Consider the following 22880-nt stretch of genomic DNA (forward strand, 5'->3'; position numbering starts at 1 on the left):
GCCAGTATTGACGCACACGAGCAACATTAACTTTATAGAAGATGCTCAATGCGGCCACCTTGCATTTGCAAACACTTTGCCCCTTCCTGCGTCATACTTGGCTAGATCCTATGCACCACACTTGCATCCACCATTGCCAAAGTGACGTGCATGCAAGTTATTACGTTGTGTACATCCATGGGTAGAGTACTATAAACCTGTCCCTTTAAATGTCTCCACAAATAAGAATCTAGTGGATTAAAGTGCAGGGAACATGGAGGCCAGAACTTTTGACCTACATGACCAATCTATTTCCCTCAAAACGCTTCATTTAAATAGTTACGCACATTCATTCCAAAGTGTGGAGGTGCACCATCACGCTGAAATCATAAGTGTCATTGAATATCAAGTTGAACATTTTCTAATGTCTCAGGCAATGAAACATACAATACAGGGGCCCACTGAATCTGTCTGGCAATAGGTACAGGGCCAAAAACACTCCGCCCACGATTTCAGCCCAAAGGTTTATGACAAAGCATGGCTGCAAGTCATGTTCATGGGTGACGTGTGTTGTGTTCTGACCAATAATGGCTATTGTGGAGGTTGAAAATACCTTCATGAGTGAAGCTAGATTCATCATTATATATCATGTTACTAACAAAATTTGTATTATTTTCCACTTGGTGCACAAGCCATCCACAAAACTGTACTCGTTGAAAGTGGTCTTCTGGCTGCTGGTGTTGAGTTAATGTGTAATGACATGGATGCAGTTTTTCATTGTGCAACACAGCAACAACCAGTCTTCGATATATCTGTAACTATCCTCTAATACCATGGGTACTTCGCCAAGATGATTGGTGAAAGGTTACAAGAATCGTGTCATCTGTTTGTGGAGTATGTCTAGTCCTTGGATGACCTCTGTCCATTACTTGCGGACAAAGATTACCAGTTTCCCAAAGGCATTGCTTCAGGTGATGAAAAACATCCTTATTGGGATGGCACCTTTGAGGGTACTGCACAGCAGCGATAAGAAACGCGCTCCGTGAACTCGCTTTAAACTTGCCATTGGGTCCTCTGACGTCATCTCCAAACTCATCATCTCTGTGTGCTCAGAGACTGGACTTTCAAGTCTCCATTGCAGCCCCTGTAACCAACAACATGCCCCTTGAGTCTGTTGTCAGGTACAGCTATACTCTGCCACCATGGAAAGGAGAGCCAGTACACAAGTTCGCGAGTATAACCAATGACTCACAGCACTGCAGCTAATCGCACATGGGATGACAACTATCTGAAGTCCCTCGTCACGGTTTTCTGCCTGTATGTGAAGAATAATTTCAGAAGCTATTGTAGGGATTTTGATACTGTTTCACTGACAGATAGACTGATGCACGATGACAATTTGTGTACATAATATATTACCACCAAATCTGACATGTCATCCGGCCATAGATAACCAGCATGAATTTGGGGCGGGTCACTGGTTACTTACTGATACTGATCTGTTCACGCAACCGCGAACACACACAATCACTCTCACTCTCTCTCAACAAGTTATCGAGTCCAAGACAACAGTACAAGAATATGAAGATGTGGTGGTGTTAAGTACTAAAATAAATTTAGAGCAATCATCACAACATTACAGAACTGAACTAGATGTTTCTAGGAAACTGCTGGAAAGGATCATTAAATTTAAATAACATAATGTTGTAATGTTAACTTTAATATCTGTATAGTATCACCATAAATTAATCTCTGTCAAAATTATTTAACAAATCACTTTTCAGAATGAGATTTTCACTCTGCAGTGGAGTGTGCACTGATATGAAACTTCCTGGCAGATTAAAACTGTGAGCCGGACCGAGACTCGAACTCGGGACCTTTGCCTTTCGCGGGCAAGTGCTCTACCAGCTGAGCTATCCAAGCACAACTCACGCCCAGTCCTCACAGCCTTACTTCTGCCAGTATGGGGTAGCTCCGCAATATCCTTTCTTCCAAGAGTGCTAGTTCTGCAAGGTTCACAGAAGAGCTTCTGTGAAGTTTGGAAGGTAGGAGATGATATACTGGCAGAAGTAAAGCTGTGAGGACAGGGTGTGAGTCATGCTTGGGTAGCTCAGTTTGTAGAACACTTGCCTGCGAAAGGCAAAGGACCTGAGTTCAAGTCTTGGTCTGCCACACAGTTTTAATCTGCCAGGAAGTTTCAGATCACTTTAACTTTGAAAAAGTGAAACATCATCCACAAAATTAGGGTTCAGATGACTGCGATGTTCAGCAACAACCCAGCCTGGAGCACTGAAGTTTGTCTCACTAGATCCTCTTGAGGCTGGAATACCTAGTATGCTCTTAACCAGAGAGAGTACCTAGAGACAGAACTGTCGTGTCATGTTCTTTCCACCATCCAACAATATCAGTTTCCACCTCTGCATGTTTTTCAGTAGCAGTGACTGGGAGGTACAACAATACTTCGTGATGTTTGTCTGATGGTCCAGACTTCTTGCATACCTCTGGAACTTCAACAGCTGTCGCAATTCTGATGGCCCTGGCGCTCTTTCATGAGAACCACGATTAACTACAAAAAACGGATGTCGCAATTTAGAGCAACATTCACTCACAATCATGTTGCATGAGCAAAGAATACACTCCTGGAAATTGAAATAAGAACACCGTGAATTCATTGTCCCAGGAAGGGGAAACTTTATTGACACATTCCTGGGGTCAGATAAATCACATGATCACACTGACAGAACCACAGGCACATAGACACAGGCAACAGAGCATGCACAATGTCGGCACTAGTACAGTGTATATCCACCTTTCGCAGCAATGGAGACGATCGTAGAGATGCTGGATGTAGTCCTGTGGAACGGCTTGCCATGCCATTTCCACCTGGCGCCTCAGTTGGACCAGCGTTCGTCCTGGACGTGCAGACCGCGTGAGACGACGCTTCATCCAGTCCCAAACATGCTCAATGGGGGACAGATCCGGAGATCTTGCTGGCCAGGGTAGTTGACTTACACCTTCTAGAGCACGTTGGGTGGCACGGGATACATGCGGACGCGCATTGTCCTGTCGGAACAGCAAGTTCCCTTGCCGGTCTAGGAATGGCAGGACGATGGGTTCGATGACGGTTTGGATGTACCGTGCACTATTCAGTGTCCCCTCGACGATCACCAGTGGTGTACGGCCAGTGTAGGAGATCGCTCCCCACACCATGATGCCGGGTGTTGGCCCTGTGTGCCTCGGTCGTATGCAGTCCTGATTGTGGCGCTCACCTGCACGGCGCCAAACATGCATACGACCATCATTGGCACCAAGGCAGAAGCGACTCTCATCGCTGAAGACAACACGTCTCCATTCGTCCCTCCATTCACGCTTGTGGCGACACCACTGGAGGCGGGCTGCACGATGTTGGGGCGTGAGCGGAAGACGGCCTAACGGCGTGCGGGACCGTAGCCCAGCTTCATGGAGACGGTTGCGAATGGTCCTCGCCGATACCCCAGGAGCAACAGTGTCCCTAATTTGCTGGGAAGTGGCGGTGCGGTCCCCTACGGCACTGCGTAGGATCCTACGGTCTTGGCGTGCATCCGTGCGTCGCTGCGGTCCGGTCCCAGGTCGACGGGCACGTGCACCTTCCGCCGACCACTGGCGACAACATCGATGTACTGTGGAGACCTCACGCCCCACGTGTTGAGCAATTCGGCGGTACGTCCACCCGGCCTCTCGCATGCCCACTATACGCCCTCGCTCAAAGTCCGTCAACTGCACATACGGTTCACGTCCACGCTGTCGCGGCATGCTACCAGAGTTAAAGACTGCGATGGAGCTCCGTATGCCACGGCAAACTGGCTGACACTGACGGCGGCGGTGCACAAATGCTGCGCAGCTAGCGCCATTCGACGGCCAACACTGCGGTTCCTGGTGTGTCCGCTGTGCCGTGCGTGTGATCATTGCTTGTACAGCCCTCTCGCAGTGTCCGGAGCAAGTATGGTGGGTCTGACACACCGGTGTCAATGTGTTCTTTTTTCCATTTCCAGGAGTGTATTAGGTGTCTACAGTCATTCACTAACCTGAAATATTTGGACACAGAACACCAACCTCTTTGAAAACATTATCTCAGTCTTCAGTGCTTAGCGTCAACATATCATGATACATGCGGGACAAAAAAATGTTGCGATCTTGGGTACCAGGTAGTTTAACCTTATCATTACTTCTGTTCATGTAAGTTCTGCATCTTAATTGAAGTATTTCCATGGCATCACTAATTTATTAGGGCTGAAGTGCTCATCCAAAAGTTTACACTGCACAGAAGTACTAAATGGGGAAGTGGATAGTTGTCACACTCTAGATCATTATTAGCTTCTTTGATTGGCCTGAGGAACATGGCAAGCTTATTTAGGGTATGCTCATCTATATTCTTAGCAATTCCTTAATCTCGATCAAAGTATCCCAAACTGAAATTATGGTTCCATTGGACTTCAATTTCTTGTTTCAGTGATTTTGTGGGTCTCTTTGAAAGACCAACGTTCTTACAATATGCCACTACTGCTTTACCCAAGTTTACTGTCTCTCCTACATGAGTTAGCTCTGGCTGCAATGTTGAAAACTCTGACTTAAAAAGTATGTTTGAGTCAATTTCTCAAACTATGATAAGTGTAAGGAAGTTTTGTGACATCTTTCAGGATTGATCTGTTATGAAAGGTGCTAACTTCATTAAGTCCTCAGAAAATGTCAAGGACTTGTAACAGTGAACAAACTCCGATAAGATGTTAACTGCTGGTTCCCCCCACCCTCATCACGAAATGGAGTGGTGAACAGTACTATGTACTTCACACATCACATTCATCTAATAGTGAATACAGTCACTGTAGTGTAGTTATTTTATGTGTATCATCCATCCACATACCAGTTTGGAAAGAGGCTCTTATCAGTAATAGCAGCAACAGCCAGTGGAACCAGCACCTGTTTAATAGCATCCGCAGTTACATTTACTCTATTCCTAAATGCAGTCAGATGACAGAGTATCGCCTCCACATCATCGTCACAAGCCACTTCAGCTCCTACAGATATGAGTGCTTGGGCTACCTTTTTGAAACTGGAGCCATGAAACATACTGAATGGTCTAATATATTCGCTGCACAAGAGTGCCACTGAATCAAAGATAGCAGGCTTTTTGGTTGCAGGGATATAAGAGTGACATTCAGAAGAATGCAAAATTCCCAAGACTGGCTAAGTTTCACGAAAGCTCGAAATTGAGTGTGGATGTCAATGCGAGATGCTTTTAATAGTTTCCACAATGAAATATTGTCTCAAAATATGGTAGAAAACCCAGAGATATTCCGGTCATATGTAAAGTACACCAGTGGCAAAAAACAGTTATTACCGTCACTGCACAATAGCAATGGAAATGTTACAGATGATGGTGCCACTAAAGCAGAGTTACTAAATAAAGTTTTCCGTAATTCCTTCACGAAAGAAGATGAAGTAAATATTCCAGAATTCGAAAAGTAGAACAGCTGTTAGGATGTGTGACATAAAAGTAGATATCTTAAGTGTTGCGAAACAACTCAAATCACCTAAGAAAGGCAAGTCTTCCAGTCCAGATGGTATACCAATCAGGTTCCTTTCAGAGTATGCAGACACAATAGGGCCTTTCTTAGCAATCATATACAACCACTACTTGACGAAAGGTCTGTTCCTAAAGACTAGAAAGTATCACAGGTCACACCAATATTCAATAAGGGAAATAGGAGTAACACATTGAATTACAGACCCACATCACTGACCTCAATTTGCAGTAGGATTTTGGAGCACATACTGTACTTGAACATTATGAATCGCTTTGAAGAAAATGAATTATTGATACATAACCAACACGGATTCAGAAAATATTGTTCTTGTGCAACACAGCTAGCTCTCTATTTCCCTTGAAGTAATGAGTGCTGTCGACAAGGGATCTCATATTGATTCCATTTTCCTAGATTTCCAGAAGGCTTTTGATACCATTCCTCACAAGCGACTATTAATCAAATTGCGTGCATATGGAATATTGTCTCAGTTGTGTGACTGGATTCGTGATTTCCTCTCAGAGAGGTCACAGTTTGTAGTGACAGGCAGTAAATCATTGAGTAGAACATAAGTGATATCTCGCGTTCCGCAAGGTAGTGTCATAGGCCCTCTGCTCTTCCTGATTTATATCAATGTTCTAGGTGATAATCTGAGCAGCCCCCTTAAATTGTTTGCAGATAACGCTGTAATTTACTGTCTAGTAAAATCATCAGATGTTCAATTACAATTACAAAATGATCTAGAGAAAATTTCTGTATGGTGCGAAAAGTGGCAATTAGCACTAAACAAAGAAAAGTGTGAGGTCATCCACATGGGCACTAAAAGAAATCTGATAAATTTTGGGTATACGATAAATCGCACAAATCTAAGGGCTGTCAGTTCGACTAAATACCTAAGAATTACAATTACGAGCAACTTAAACGGGAAAGACCACATAGATAATATTGTGGGGAAGGCAAAACAAACACTGCACTTTGTTGGCAGAACACTTAGAAGATGCGTCAAACCCACTAAAGAGACAACCTACATTACACTTATCCGTCCTCTGCTGGAATATTGCTACATGGTATGGGATCCTTACCAGGTAGGATTGACGGAGGCAGACACGCCAACTTTCAAAAGTGAAAAATCAGGAGAATTTTAGCAATGTAGCATTGTAAATTACAACACATTCCTGATGATTAAAGTTGCAATAATTCAATACCTGTAACAACTCAATTACATTTGCTTTATTATTTACATGTAAATACAAAATAATGGACATACTGAGCCTTCGGATTGTATAATTTATCATTTAACATGCTGAACAACATGAATGATGAGCTCTGCAAGTTTCTTTGGATTCACACACATTCAAGTGAAGCACTCTCGAGAGAACTACAGTTTGAAATTAAGATCCGAGGGAACAAATTAACGTCTATTAGACTTCTGTTTTGACATTAGCACAGTTTTCATTTCATAATGCAACCCATATTTGCATGGCATCTTATATCCCTAAGACATCTTACCAAAATTTAAATCAATTTTATACAGGACGTACATGTTAGGCTTAGGAAATAATCTGAATAGTTTATCAGTCTGCATTTGTCTGATTACGGTAGTTACTTATTCAGCACACCTGTAGCTGACTTAGCCTTCTTCAAAAACTCTGAACTAAATTTCTGCTCAAAGCACTTGCCTTTTTGAGCTGATTTTAAAATTAAAAAATTCTCCAAAGACACTTTTGAAAGCATAGACCTGAACCGAGTTTTGGTCTTTGTAACTGTGCTAAAAATTCTCTCACATTCCACATTACTATGTGGAATTGACAAAATAGCCAGCATCACCTTTGCAAGTTTATCATACTGAAGAACCCCATCAGCCGATTTCGTCTGACCTACCAACGCCCACTGAACATCAATTCTCTCTGCTGCCAAGTTGGTTTCTTCCAGCTGAAAGTTACAGAACTGAGAGTGGAGAACATCAACTTCTGTATCTAAGTGTTCACTTTCGCTAGTTAGAATATTAGGACATCTATTTAGGAAAAATCTAAGGCTGGAAAATGATGCTTTGCCAATTGTACAAATATTTGCAACTTTTGCATGCATTAAAACTTCATCTTTGAATGGAAATTTGTGTATTATGTAATCACATGATAAGAAACATTTTCTTACAGGCTTAAAGAATATAGACTTTTCCTCAGGCTTCAAAGTGGTCACCAAAGCAAATGTAGAATTCCCTATCATCAGATCACAATCATCCTTTTGATTTGCTGGAGTGTGATAATCTTCATCAATAAGAGAGCTGGAGGCTTTAATAATGAGTGGTCTCACAAATCTGGCCATCACATTCTTCAATAGTTCCTCCAAAATTGACCTCAATAAGTGGGGCACTTGACTGAAGAGCTATATTTGGGCTCTCAAAGATAAGCATAAAACTTGAAAGGAAAAGGCATAAAGATTTATGTAAATTTGATGACAGAAACATGAAAAGTCATTCCTCATGTGATAAAGCATAGTCCACAGTGTCAATGGTTTTCTGTAAAACTGATAATTGGGTTTTTATTTTAAGTGAGGAGTGTGGTGAAATCTTATCACAGTGCTGGGACTTGTGATATGAAGTAGACACATCGACATTTTGAGTGTGTTTTGGAATTTTATAATTCTTCAGAGTTTCCACTTCAAAATCCTTACTTACAATTTTACTCTTGAACAAACTAACCAAAGGGTCCCACTGCTCCAAAATCCTATCTAAACATCTTTTCAACGATAACCATCGTGTAGGCACAAGTTTCAGAATTTTCCTCAAAGTTTGAAACTTTCTAAATTTTTATTTCCTCTTTACACTCCTTTCCAAATAATAAAATATATCAATAATATTTTCGTCACCATTTAAAGGCAAACATGCCGCCCCCTTCTCAGCGGCAACATTAATTAGGTGACAAGAACAGCCTACAGTGATTAAGTTAGCAATTTCTTGCTTCAAACATCTTGCCACATCCTTTTTTATACAGAATTGCCATAAAGTAGAAGATCAGCAATATTAGCTCCAGTGGCATCCCCTTTTAAATTAGGCCAGAGAGTAGGCAATTTTGAATTTCATGGAGTTCAGGGCTGAATAACTATACGACAATAGGATATAACTTAAAGTCCATTTTATTACTAGCATTGGTAGCAATAGCAAATGGATTCGACTGCAAGTGTGTAATAATTTTCGCTTTTTCTTCCATGCACATTTCCATACGGATAGTGACTGTTTTTGTTCTGGCGCACCCATATTGTTTCGCAATTTCATAATCGGGAAACATTTTGCAAAACAAAGGCTCAGCATGACTGGCACAGTTTAAAGTAAAGTTATGCTCTACAATAAATGAGGTAAATAAAGCTTGAACACTGCATCGTATTTCTTCACCATTCTACATGAAAAATAATCAACACCTCCAAGATATGCAGCCAACAACTACTGCAGAGTACACAAATCGTGCAGCAGAACCATGAACATAATTCTCCTACATTGTAGACAATGGTCTTGTAGCAGTGATACCAACCCTGGCGCACCATTTCCCCCTATATTGCACTTCAAATTCTCCTAAATAATTTATCGGGTAAGCAAGCGGGGTGGGGAGGGGCAGTAAAAGGGAGTCAAGAATGAAATTGTCGAGCGGAGGGGTGGGGAAGGCAGGGTAGTAACCCTTAATATTTTTCCCCCTGAAACATTAATCCCTCTAACTTCCCCCTAGACAGCTTAATTCCCCTTAAATTTAGGGGGAAATCCCCCAACTTGGCAACACAGCCTTGGAGACACAACAACACTAATCACTTCGCTTGGAACAACTATCGACTACTCCTTGTCCACGATAACTTTACGATTGCACTGGTGCTACCAGAAGCGGAGGAAATTGGCACTAGTTGAAATATATTCATTTGTCTCCGAACGCTGCCACCAATAAGTTCCTTACTTCCTTATAAATACGAAGCATGAGCTACGCCTACTGCCGCTCCCGACAGCCAACGCACGAATCTTCCAAGTTAACATAGACAAGTAGCAGCCATACCTTGTCATCTACCAATATATCAAAGGAGCAGGATTCTCAAATAGTAACGAAAGTATTTAAACAGCTCTGAAAATCGGGAGATCGGTCTTCACGGTCGGGAGATCGGGAGGAAGAAGGAAAAACTGGGAGTCTCCCGCTTAAATCGGGAGAGTTGGCACGTCTGCGGAGGACATCGAAAAAGTGCAAAGAAGGGCAGCTCATTTCATGTTATCGCAAAATAGGGGTGAGACTGTCACTGATATGATACGCGAGTTGGGGTGGCAGTCACTGAAACTAAGGCGGTTTTCTTTGCAGCCAGATCTATTTACGAAATTTCAGTCACAAACTTTCTCTTCCGAATGTGTAAATATTTTGTTGACACCCACCTACGTAGGGAGAAATGATCATCATAATAAAATAAGAGAAATCAGAGGTTGAACGGAAAGATTTAGGTGTTTCTTTTTCCCACGCGCCATTCGCGAGTGGAATGGTAGAGAAGTAGTATGGAAATGGTTCGATGAACCCTCTGCCAGGCACTTAAGTGTGAACTGCAGAGTAACGATGTAGATGTAGACATTGAGCTAGGTCATGTTTTCTTTTGATGGCTTACATATGTTTCCTCTTGGTGAAAGTAGATTAAACAAGAACGAAACCATTTTATCTGCACTGTACAAAATAGCATCTTTCAAGACCTCACTCTTTCTATTTTGGAGCACTCTTTGAAATTATGTACACTTCATCATTTAATTTTTATTCTACATCCTCTAGTCTCAGAAACCACAGCATTGTTAGAGTCAGTAATTTTTGTCCTGTTGATGCTACACACCACAAAAAGATCGTGAACTCAACTTCCGTGTTACTTCACAGCTAGACACACACTCCCGCATATTTAAGAAAGAGGGAATAAGTCAACGAGTATGAAGCAACCCTACTGCCATCATCTCTGACTTGTAAAACTCACAGAACTACATCTGGAATGGAGATAGCAGGTACGACACTGAAGTAACACTGGTGCCTTGATTTCTAGTGTATGCAATCCGCATCATTGGATTCTTACCTACTCCGTTTCTAATCTTCACAGTGCAGAATAGCAACAGCACCATCACCAGCTTCATTATCTGATGGTCCCCACACCAAAAGCGTATTGACATACTCATCATCTGTGTACTCCCATTGGGAAGCCTCCTACATGAACCTGACAGGATCAGTGAAGGTTGTGCACTGCGTGGTTGGTAAACATATTCATGCATTTTAACAGACCCCATTGTCATATGATAGGCTGCTGTCACGCAACAAAATGATGTCCTGCTTATAAACGACGAGAACTAGACAAAGGATACCTAAAAAATAAAAAAGGAACACAATGAGGATCCAGACCCCAACTCCACAGCGGATGTGCGTTTGATGTCTCAGCAGTCTACTCAGTAAGTTACGACGGCTGGAATGGTGGTGCAGGGTGACACGCATTCCTCTATACATTCCAACGTGCTGCACGAAATGCTGTGTTGCCAGCTCCTTGTTTTCAAACATGTGTTTTCAAAATGCACCCAAAGAGATAATAACATGGAATTTTTTTTTTGTGAAGACTATCATATTGCCACATAGCCACCCGAATTGTGTATCAAATTTGAGGAAACAATCATAATGACACACAACACTTAATACAGACAGCAGGTAAATTTTAGAACCACCACACAAAGCAAGCATGGAGCTAACTGTCTTCTCAATGTTTGTTCCAATTTGATCAATATGAATATTTGAGTAATTTAAGCATTTTGTTAGTAAGTTCTGGCAATCTCATGAAATTCTTAAACATTACGCCATAAATACTGAAACGAGATTGGGATTGAACCTTGGATCTGTCAGCTGCCAGCCAGTAACTAACTGTTACATCATGCATAACAACAGTATTGCATCACCTCCAGGTAAAACAGACACACAAAGATTCTCAGGCTGTTTTAAAGTATCTTGTCAAAGGTTATTAGCACAACAATGCTTGACCATCTGCATGTTCACGTTGACTTCTCAGATCCTAAACACCACTGTGACATTCAAAGGTAGCACTGCCAATTAAGGTCTGACAACCTCATATAAGGAGTCTAGTATCCACGTCAGTGGACATAACAGTGGAGGCAAACGAGCTTGTGTGGTTAGCAAGACGAGACAGTGAGGGAACCTGTCATGAAAGGGGCAAGCAACGTGTAGTATGAGCAGACCCGCTGGCGGGGAGTTTGCCTGCAGGCGGCAGTGGGTCAGTGCTTACCAGTAGTTCAATGAACTTGGACCTCATCCTGTGCTTTGTGCCCCAAGTTGCCGAGTGCTTAGCCATTAGCTATCAGTACCAGCCATGTACAGAGTCAGTCCCGTGCTACCCTATGTGGGTTTGGACACTCTGATTCCCATAGACTGACTCACACAGTGAGTTCGTTGTCACCTCAGGGGCTTCTGTTGCTGCTATTGTTGAGCTACTGTCGGCCAATGAAGTATTCGCACGAACTGTTCAGTCTAGCGGCACTGGCACACCTGTGCAGACACCAAAGTGGTTATGAAGGATATTCTTACAGATGTAATGCTTCTATTTTTTTCTTTTACACTTTTCCTAGTGTTAACTTAAGCCACCATGGACCTGGAAATTCTGCAAAGTTGGCAGGAACAGTTGCACCTACAGAAAGAACAGCAACAGCTGCAGAATATGAAGTTGTCCAAATTTTGAAGCATTCCACTGAGCCTGAGAAACTCTCCTTTGATGAGCTTTGTCAGTTACCTACACAGTGTTTTGGATATCAAACCCACATGGTGGCAGCACAGTTGCAGTTCAGCCAACAACAGAAATGCACTGCAGGGCCTCTCACGCCAATGATGTTTTTGAGGTCCCAACTGTGCTACCTCTTACACAGACCCAGTAAATCGCCACATGTTTGGTTAGTGGACTAAGGTGTTGACCTTATCCAACCCCTCCTTAGCCAACATAGCCCAAACTGCAGAATCACATGAGGTTACAGCGGTGACAAGGAATGTCGTTTTTGGTAACTGGCAGATGGCACAATTATATATGCATGGTAAACAATCCTCGACACCCCATGAGATACTCCAGGTGGCCTTACCTCCCACTGAATCGCCGTGTATTTCCAAAGTTGAGGATTCAGGTACAGTGGCGTCGTAGGGCTGCCCATCCTTGACTGTGCCAAGCTCAGCGAGTACGCACCACAATGTCGTAATTCCCACCAGTGGCATTTTTTAGATATTAGGCATCATTCTCTTTCCACCTGTCAGGCGAACCAGTAATCCTGCCCTGGCTGTCATTTGCTGCTTGTTTGCTGAGACTGCCCACATGCGGAGGCCATGTGTGAGGCATATAATCAGATAAGCCATTTGGCAACTGTTTGTGACAGCTGGTGGGCCATGAGTCAGTCACTGAATGCCCACACGTCGCCCTAGTGTATTTTGCTGACATAGTTAGTGGATGGACTACTGGTCAGATTTCAGGAAGACATGAGAGCGATGATCAGCCTCATTAATTTAAACACATAAAAACTCTTGGGATGCCCGGAGTTGCAACGGCTGCTCCATCAGGTTGTGTTTATTAGCACACAGTGCACTTCTTTGTGGGAGCAATTCTCCATCTCAGCACTTTATAAGAATGTGTAACAGTGATCTCTCTGCGCTCAATGCTTTTTCTGTTTTTGGCTTCCAAATCATTAACAACGGGAATTTAGAGACTCAGTCTGTTCCTTCTCATGATTTGAACTTCTTAATGTGGTCATACAGCCCACTGTCTGAGAATACTTTGTGCCGAGCAGAAAATTTTGAGGCATATGTTTCTCTTAAGCCGTAGAGGTACCTAAATTCTGTCGTCCTGCCCCATTCCCTTTGCAATGTGCGATGAGGTAAAGGCAGAGTTGCAGCACAGTCAGGCTCAAGGTGTTGTTGCTCTTATTTAGTCAAGTCAGTGAGCCGTCACCCCTTTGGTGGTTATTAAGAAGCCCAATGGTGCCATGCACCTTTGTGGAGATTTTAAACTGACGGTCAATGTGCCATGTGTTGCAGATTCATATCCCATTCTGCAGCAGGTGGAATTATTGGTGAAGTGGTCGGGGAGGGGGGGGGGGGGGGGCAGGCAGTATTTTTCCCACATCAACTTGTGTGATGCCTATCTCCAGTTGCTGTTGGATGCAATTTCTCAGACATTCCTGGCCCTGAACATCCCCTTCAGACTTTACCAGTTTCATCACTTGCCCTCTGGAATCTCATCTGCACCTGGAATTTATCAATTATAAATGGAGCAAGTAATTCAGCACATTCCCTGTTGCATCAATAACCTTGATGACTGGCCCTACTCAGGAGGAGCATTTCGATAACTGCAGTTGGTTTTCCAGTGCCTCATGGAGAATGGCAGTTTTTTTTTCTCCCCAAAGGTGTGTATTTTGGGACATGCTTAGTATAGATGGTCTCATTTCTACAGATGACCATATCAAAGCCATCATCCACTTGCCTTTTTTTGTACTGTGCTCAGTTCATTTCTTGGCCCCCCCAAGTCTGCTAGCTTCTTAACTGGGTTTGCTAAAAGGGTGTTAAGTTTGTCTGGTCTGCAGATTGTCAACAGGCTTTTCAGTCTCTCAAGCAGTGTTTGTGCTCGACTCCCTGTGTGGTTTCCTTTACACTGGCTAAACATTTAACATTGGCCTGTGATGTATCCCATTATGGCCTCAGTTCTGTAGCAGGGTGGGATAGCTGTGGAGAACCCAGAGTGAAACGTGAGCAGTTCTTGCTTGTCAGGATGGGTTCGAGTCTTCCTGTGGGTGTGGTAAAGTCTGTATTTGGTATAGGAGACAGTAAAGATGTGGGATGAAGTGGCAGACAGACCAGTAGTGAACATATTCACAGTCCTTTATGCAATCATTGAATCTGATTCCTCCATGAACATGAACAAGCCATTAATTATTCCATCTGGCTAGTACAGTTAATCAAGTGGATTTCCTTCTTCATGTAATATTCTGCACTGAGCAGTGTGTGATTACATATGGAGAGTGGCGTGCATGTGCTGCTGGAGAGAGACAGCACTGCACAGGGGTCTCCAGTATGTGAGGTGAGCTGAGGCAGTAAGACGGAGCCACACTGCAGTCACGGATGACCACCACGTCTTCTATATTGTGGAAGTTCGTGGGGCCCAAGCAGCATGGTGGTGGTGTTGCCTGAAGTTGACCTCTGGACTGAAGCTGAAGAGCAGGGGCAGGCAGCTGGTGCAGTGGTAGCTGCTCGGGGTGAGCTGACGGGAAAAGATCCCTCATTCATGCCTGATGGCAGCAGCACTGGCACTGGCGCCGACAAACACAGAGTGGGTGTCACTTACTGCCCAGTTGGCCAACTATGAACTGTTAAGTTCATGATTAAACACTGCTTCCTCCTGCTGATTCCATGGTAACAGCAGGGTTTTTGGGTTTTGTCGAAGTGCCTGGAGGGTGTCAATGTCCGAAAGGTGTGGCGTAATCAGCATTAGATCAGCCAAGCTGCATCAACTGACATTGGGCTATGGCCTGGCCTCAGCACTTGTGGCCTGACGACACAGGAGCTGTTCACACAGTTCAATGATCAGTGCCAGCTGCCTGGCTATGCAGTTCTGGGATCTCTGACTTTGCTTCAGGTTTTCCTGTAGCTTTATCCTTTACAATGCCATCTTGTCCCATTGGAATCCGGATGGCACCAAACAGCCCATCACTTACACCTTGAAGACGCTTTCTGCTGCACAGCATAATTATTCACAGGTGGAAAAGAAGGCACTAGCTATTATTTTCGGAATTAAAAAGTTTCACATTTTCCTGTATGGAGTAAGGTTCCTCCTCATCACCAAGCACACGCCGTTGGTTTCCTTATTTGGCTCTCATTCCACACTACCATATAGGACTGTCCACCGATTGCAGAGGTGGCCCCTCTTCCTGAGTAACTATTGCTATGACATTCATCACCACTCCACTGACCAGCATGTCAATGGTGATACACTATTATGGCTGCTGGTAGAGTCCAATCCGGAGTTAGACCAACAAGAGGCTCTTGTGTTCCGTGTTGGATGATGCCTTGCTGCGAACCCTGTCGGATTTTCCCTTGACAGCATGTGAAGTCATGACTGCCATGGCTACTGACCTGCTTTTCCAGAAAATCATTTCAGCCGTCCAGTTGGCTTGGCAGGAGGGCATCCCATTGGGTGGAGATCAGGTGTGGTGTATATTTTTCCTCCTATGCATTCTTGGTATTGTCAGGAGAGTCCTCAAGGTTGCCAAGGAGGAGCAATGCTGTTGAGTGGCCATTCCCAAGGCACTGTGTCCTTGCATACTCCAGCTGCTGCATGTGTTGCTAGGGGTATGATTTGTATGAAGTCACTGGCACAACATCACATCTACTGGCCAGCAATCAATCATGACATCGAACATCTGGTGAGGGCTTGTGGGGCCTGTGCACAGAACCAGGTCATGCTACCATGCCAATTCTATCACTGGCTGGTCCCAGAGCACCCTTTGGACAGTGTGGATGTTGGTTTTGCTGGTCAATTTTTGTGCAACACGTTGTTGTTGGTGGTCTGTGTATTGTCCAATTTCCCGTATGTAGCCAAGCTCTCATCCACGTCCTTGCCCCACAGGACCTTCATGTACAGTAACGGTAGGCAATTTGCGTCATGGGAGTTTGAGGACATTTGTTTTCACAATGATATCCAGCATCTGACTACTGCCCTGTTTCACCTGGCTTCCAACTTAGAGGGGGTGCACTTTGTGCATACATTCAAGACCCAAATGAAGAAGTCTGTGACTGACTCTTCCCGTGAAAACGTGTTGAAGATTTTTCTGGCTATGTACTGGGCAATGTCAAAAACAGAAGCAGTCCGGCAGAACATTTGCACAGGCACCAGTCATGGAGTCTCCTGGATTTTCTGCACCTTCAGTCGCATGCCATGAACCACCGTGGACCGCTGACTTTTCCTTCCGGAACTGCTGTTTGGGCCTACTTCTTTGGCAGGTGGCAGGTGGCAGAGGTGGCTGCCGGGCGTCGTGGTGGGCCACAAAGGTTGGAAGTTGCTTGTAATGGATGTTGGCAGGGAGTAGCTGACCCATCGCGCAAATCAGCTGCACACATGTCCTGTTGGGACATCACCACCACATACTTCTGGTGAGCAGGAGAGCAGGGTTGGTCATGACTAGACCGCGGATTTTAGGTAAAAACTTATTTTGTTCCTGAGTTCCTATTTGCATACAAATTGGTACTTATGCGTTTCATGACTATTTACACTTAATAGCGTTAATTCTATAGGACCTAAAAAAGCCTATTTCGACGTTAGTGCCTATTTTTGCCTATTTCGGCTTTAATATCCTAAAAAGTGCCTATTTCATCATATAAGACAGTTTTTCCACACTATACGACAGATGGAAAAAAATATTTTCTGCCCAGCGTGCAGCAAGGTGGCTAGTTAATATGCGCTCATGCTTTGTATTTGCCTAACACTTCGGTCTTTTTTTATTTTTTATATCGCTATCCCTGTTAATACCAAATACTCTTTATAGGTGTTTTATTATTCATATGTAAAAAATAGATCACGGATCTTTAGGTTAAAACATATTTTTTTTCCTAAGCTCCAATTAGCACATAAGTTGGTAATTAAGCGTTTCATGACTAACTAAACTGAATACCGTTAGTTCTATAGGACCTAAAATTGCATATTTCGACTTTGACTCCTAATTTTGCCTATTTCGGCACCAAAATCCTAAAAAGTACCTATTTCGTTAATCTGACAGAGTTCTTGTGTTTTCAAAGATTAGAAAAAGGAAGTAAACTTTGGGCTTTACATCTCGTCGAAGGCGAAGGTCGTTAAGAGACTGTTTACATTTCCTGTGCTTGCCTTACTACCAACAGCACTTCGCGCGGTTGAATGGTCATCCATCCAAGTACGCGTCAAGCGTGACAGTGCTTAACTTCGGTGAGCGAATGGAAACCGGTCAAAGATTTGAGTTACACATTAGAATCGAACGTGGGAGTACTAAGTGTTATATTTGAAGATATTTCGTTCGTAGGATTCTGGCCAGCTGTGTATTTTTGCAAAGAAACGGTTTCATAGGCCTTGAGCATGGATTAAAAAATCACAATGTTAATTGTATACGCCCTCTATAGCTAAATTACTGCCCTTCGCGCATTTTCTCGCTGCTGTCTACAGGCAGTCCTATCAAACTACTCTGTTTCGTGAAAGGTATTATACGTGAATTTTCCGGTTCGAAAAATAATTTGCCAGTAGTGAGATGTTTTCATCTGAAGCACCGGTAGATTCCATTCGCTTGTTCAGAAGGGGCGGCCATCTGTCAGGTGCCATACGTCCAGCAACGAGTACTGTACTTCCCCTATCGCTCCCATGCACCGCAGTAAAAGGAAAAAAAAGACAGGTCATTATTCACTTTTTCCCAGCTAAAACAAATCAGTACATTGTGTAGCGACCGACAAGTTAAGTGTTACTGATGTTCTAAGTGCAAAATAAATTCTAGTTTCTGTGTGAGAATACTACGCCATGCCGAAAACAGCTAGTTCAAAGTCTACTCATATAAGGCAGTGGCTGCAAGATTTTCCACATTATACAACAGATGGGAAAATTATTTTCTGCCAAGCATCCAACAAGGAGGTTAGTTGATTTTTTTCTTAGACTTCTTATTTTCCTGTCACTTAGGATTCTTTTTTATCGCTATCCTTTAGTAATATGAAATACTCTTTATATGCGATTCTAAACTGCGTTTCCCTTTCCTCTCATATTAGGTTTCGAGTGTTAAGAAGTCTCACTTAACTCAGCATGAAGATGGAATTGCACATAAAGCTAATGTTGAACGAAAGTCAAAATTGAAGCAAACTCTTTTAACCAATAAATCTGGTGAATCCTCTGGAAAAAAACAAGTTCTGCAGTGATTTGTGTCATGCACTTGTGGCAGCAAACATCCCCTTTCGGAAACTAGATAACCCTATTATCAGAGGTTTTCTTGAGAAGTACTGCTATCAGTCTATTCCTGCAGAGTCAGAATTATGTGGATTCAGCTTACAATGCTGCACATTGCAAAGAATCCGAGAAGATGTTGGAGAATCTTGTATATGGATTTCTGTGGATGAAACTACTGACGGTCTTGGCCGTTACATTGCAAACCTGATGATTGGCAAGCTAGATCCAGATGCTCCATCCAGGGCTAATTTGATTTACTCAAAACAGCTTGCAAAAACTAACCAACAAACAATAGCACAGTTTGTGAACAATGGGCTTAAGGTGCTATACCCAAACGGAGTGGATGAGAATAAGGTGCTTCTGGCCGTCCCTGATGCTGCTGCACGTAACTTGTGTAGTGCATAGGATCAACCGCATAGCAGACCAAGTAAGGCTACAATTTCCTAAAGTAAATAAAGTAATATCTATGGTGAAGAAAATTTTTGTTAAGGCACCATCAAGAATACAGGCATTCAAAGAACAGCTTCCAGATTTCCCATTGCCGCCAGAGCCTGTTGTCACCCGCTGGGGCACGTGGCTGATAGCAGCAGAATACTATAGTACGCATCTCTCAGCTGTCCAGAAGGCGGTTGAAAATATACCGGAGGATGCTGCATCCATAACTCCAGCAATGGAGTTACTCAAAGATTCTTCTTTAAAACGGGACTTATCTTACATTAGGACCCACTACACATTTATGGCAAGAATATTTTCACAATTAGAAGGCTCAGGGAGACCTATCTACGACAATATTTCTTTGCTTGAAGAAGTCAAAATGAAAATTAATGAAGTGCCAGGTGAAGTAGGGGAAAAAGTACGGGCAAAAATGCAAACGGTTTTGCAGAAGAACACTGGCCTGAAGGAGCTGTGTGCAGCTGCCGACATACTTAGTGGAAAATCCAGCACTCCTGACTGCGGCATTCCTGTCCAACCTGAAGTACGCCCCTGTCACATCTGTTGATGTAGAACGCTCTTTTTCAGCGTATAAATGGATTCTGACAGACAAGCGCCACAGTTTTTCACTAGAAAACCTAGAAAAGATTTTGGCTATTTATTGTGAAGCCAACTATGGTCAGAATATGCGAAACTATGAATGTATTAATTAAACTATTACCACATCTTTTTTACGAAACTCAAAAATATTTGGAGTTATGTTCAACATTAATGTTGTAGATTGCTGTGCTCTGTAACTGTGTAAATATTCATTCTCCTTGTTTTAATGACTAATACGATGTTCATGCTGTCAACACTGTGTATTTTAATTTATTTTTATTTTCTCTGCATCATTTTTATTAGAGCCTATTTTAGGTTTTATATAGCCTAAATGAACTACTGAAGGAGCCTATTTTAGGTGCCTAAAACACACTTTTTTACTACCTAAAAATCCGTTGTCTAGTCATGACATTGTTAGGGGTGCGGGCACTCACTCGCTGCGGCATGCTTCCCTGTTGTCTCCCCCTCCATGCCCTCCATCTCCGTTATCCTCCAGTCATCTACCACCTCAACACCAACTGAAACTAGCACCTGTGCTGCCAATGTGGAGCCCATGGATTATGCAATGACAAATTTCTGTAACTATACAGGGAGAGATTTTTTTATCTTGAAACAATGAAATATCTCAAAAAACTATGCATTGAATTAAGAAATGAAAAATTATGTGTTCAATATTTTTAAAAATGCTATCCGGTGATACCAATGTTGACCCCCTGTCCCACATCCAGAAGGTGGTGAGTGGAAAACTTTGAACTCTTAAATAGGAACATTGCATTCTGATTGTAGATTCAGAGACTACATGAAAAAATGCATAACTTTCGTACATAACACTTCTGTTATTGCACAATAGATGATGCAGTTGGTTGGTGGAAAACTTGACTGTTGTTTTACATCTACTCCATACATCTGAGGTAGCAAATAGCATTTCTCAAGATTATTGTACATGGCAGTAAACACATGTATCAGAGATCAACACAATTCTTTAATTGCTATCACCAGCCATTTGAACTCTTATTTTTATAACTGTCAAAAACTCATATGTCCCTTCTTTTACTATATATTGTATCGGGGACGTGAGGTCCCCGTGGTCTGGTACTGATTGCCATGGTAGAAGTTGGTCAGAAGGATAACATGCCAAACATAATCTGCTATGGCTTCATTACGTGTGAAACTTTAAAAATTTAGATCAGATTTTTGTAGTACAGTGCTGAAATACATTGGATGTATGATTTTATAGTCTCCCCAATACACTGGAATTTGTTTGTCGATGTTTTACCACCAAGTAGACTTAATGCTGCTGATAGTCATAAAAAAAACCACTCAAGCAGGAAACCCATACTCATGTTACGATCATCTGACCACATCCTCACCTGTTGTAGTTTTGCAGGTAAAACAGATCTGTTGACCTATCTATTGATGGCGGGCAACACTAATTTATCAGCTAAGTGTAGGACTGTCTGTGCTGATGCACCTTTAAGATCCTTGTCAGGAAGTGAGTTAGCTGTATGAAATCAGGACAATAAACTGTTCACATGCAACAAAAAAGTATAAAGTGGCATGAGAAAATTTAATAGGCTAATAAATATTCCAGTGCACAGTGCATTTATTGTTTATGAATCTGTTGAAAAGGCAAAGGAAGATGCACATTTAAATGACTGGCTGCGTCTCATAACAGAACTCCTGGAAACTCATGGGAAAAAGACTGTGGTGTAGGACTTTCATTTCTTCAAAATGATTATGTATGTTTTAAATGTAATACAGGTTTACTGTTGTTAATTCACGACAATTTCATTAATTCCCAACAAATAATTCTAATGCTACACAAAATGTTGCTGTCCTGTACTAGATGCTTACGTAAACTACTGCCACTAGGCTAGGCACAAGAACAGAAACTAACAGCTTTAAATGTTGATATCCACCTGAAACTTATAACAGCTAGTGAGATTGTCTTTATTATTCTTGATAGTTTATTCCAGCCAAGTATAAGATATTGGTAAGACATTATATCATCTCATCTTTAGTTACGTTGGCAACTCAAATTCATGAACAATTTGGCCTTATCCTACCAGCACCTCATGGAAACTGTTATGTAAACCTGACACTTTGGCATGTGCAACCACTAGTCCCCTGACTGAATGCACTTTAATTACATACAATGAGTAATTGGATTTGTGGTCATGTATGTCTGCAGTGTAAATTGGATCCCCAATGTTGTCAACATTCTAAATTACTCCACATTTCCACACAAAACTAATAAAATCCAGTACATGGATTAATGATGATTGTTGATGGTATTGGATGTGAGACACTCAAAAGCATGGTCATTAGCACCCTTACAATTTGTCTGCTGGGGGGAGGATCTGTCCTCAACAGGTGGATCATAATGCATGAAAGTCCACCTTTCAAATGTAAAAAGCCACAATCATGATGCACTACACTGTGAAACTGAAAACCAATTAATAAAAATGCCAAATTGTCTGGGCAGAGCATGCTGACATTCCCCCCCACAAATTTTAGGGGTGAAGCCAGACAGTTAACAAATTTTCAAAACCCTTTTCTACATTGGTGCCAGTGTCAACAAGGAGGTGGGAGTATCTGCTGTCAAACTGACGGTTGCTCTTAAGTCAGTATGAAACACATGTAGCCAAAACATGCTGAACCAAGAGTGGCACGCCACAAACTTCACAGACTGGTGGATCATCCTGCTGGAGGAAGAAACTATGGGTTAGTGGGCAATATCCTGTAGATACATGCGGTGAAATGCTTGTAGCATACTGAGTGAGCCTGAGCGGATGAGAAATTTTGTATTGTGATGCCTCTGAATCCAGTCCAGTGCCGTAATAATCCCATATCTTTCCACATCACAATTTGTAAAATGTTCTGGAAGGTCTACTTGGAAAACCCTATCAGGGAACATCCGGGTGCATTCCCTTGCTAGGAGCCACCTGTATACACAATGGAAAAACCATAGTACACAGTTAAAACTGAAGACAATACATTTGTAACAACCTAAATCAAGCTTAAAGTGAGTTTGGGCCTTTGAAGACACCGGGCAGCAATTTGTTCCATCACTGGCTGTTTATTCGTAAGCTAATATATCCAGATCTGTGAAACAGCTGGCGCATGTATCCCAAATGGCTTGGTCAAATGAGGCTGATTCCTGAACAGCCATTCAAAGTTGGGGTAGATTACCACACTAAATGCTCATGACTGAGACACTGCTAATATTTTGCAGGCCCATCAAGCCAGGAAGAGGTACCGTCAAAGTCAGAGTGGTGATTCACCATCATCTGCACATAGACTCTGAATTAAGACAGTCCAGTAGGCTCCAGTTGATAT

At 42.5% G+C, this 22880-nt stretch overlaps 1 protein-coding gene across 1 annotated transcript in view; it reads right to left on the bottom strand.

Moving 5' to 3' along the window:
- LOC126469809 (tyrosine-protein kinase transmembrane receptor Ror-like) overlaps positions 1-22880 on the bottom strand; it is a 127169-nt gene that overhangs the window by 21554 nt on the left and 82735 nt on the right. The gene's annotated exons all lie outside the window — the stretch shown is intronic.

This window comes from Schistocerca serialis, chromosome 3 (assembly GCF_023864345.2).
Source record: "Schistocerca serialis cubense isolate TAMUIC-IGC-003099 chromosome 3, iqSchSeri2.2, whole genome shotgun sequence".
Classification (NCBI taxonomy): Eukaryota; Metazoa; Arthropoda; class Insecta; order Orthoptera; family Acrididae; genus Schistocerca; species Schistocerca serialis.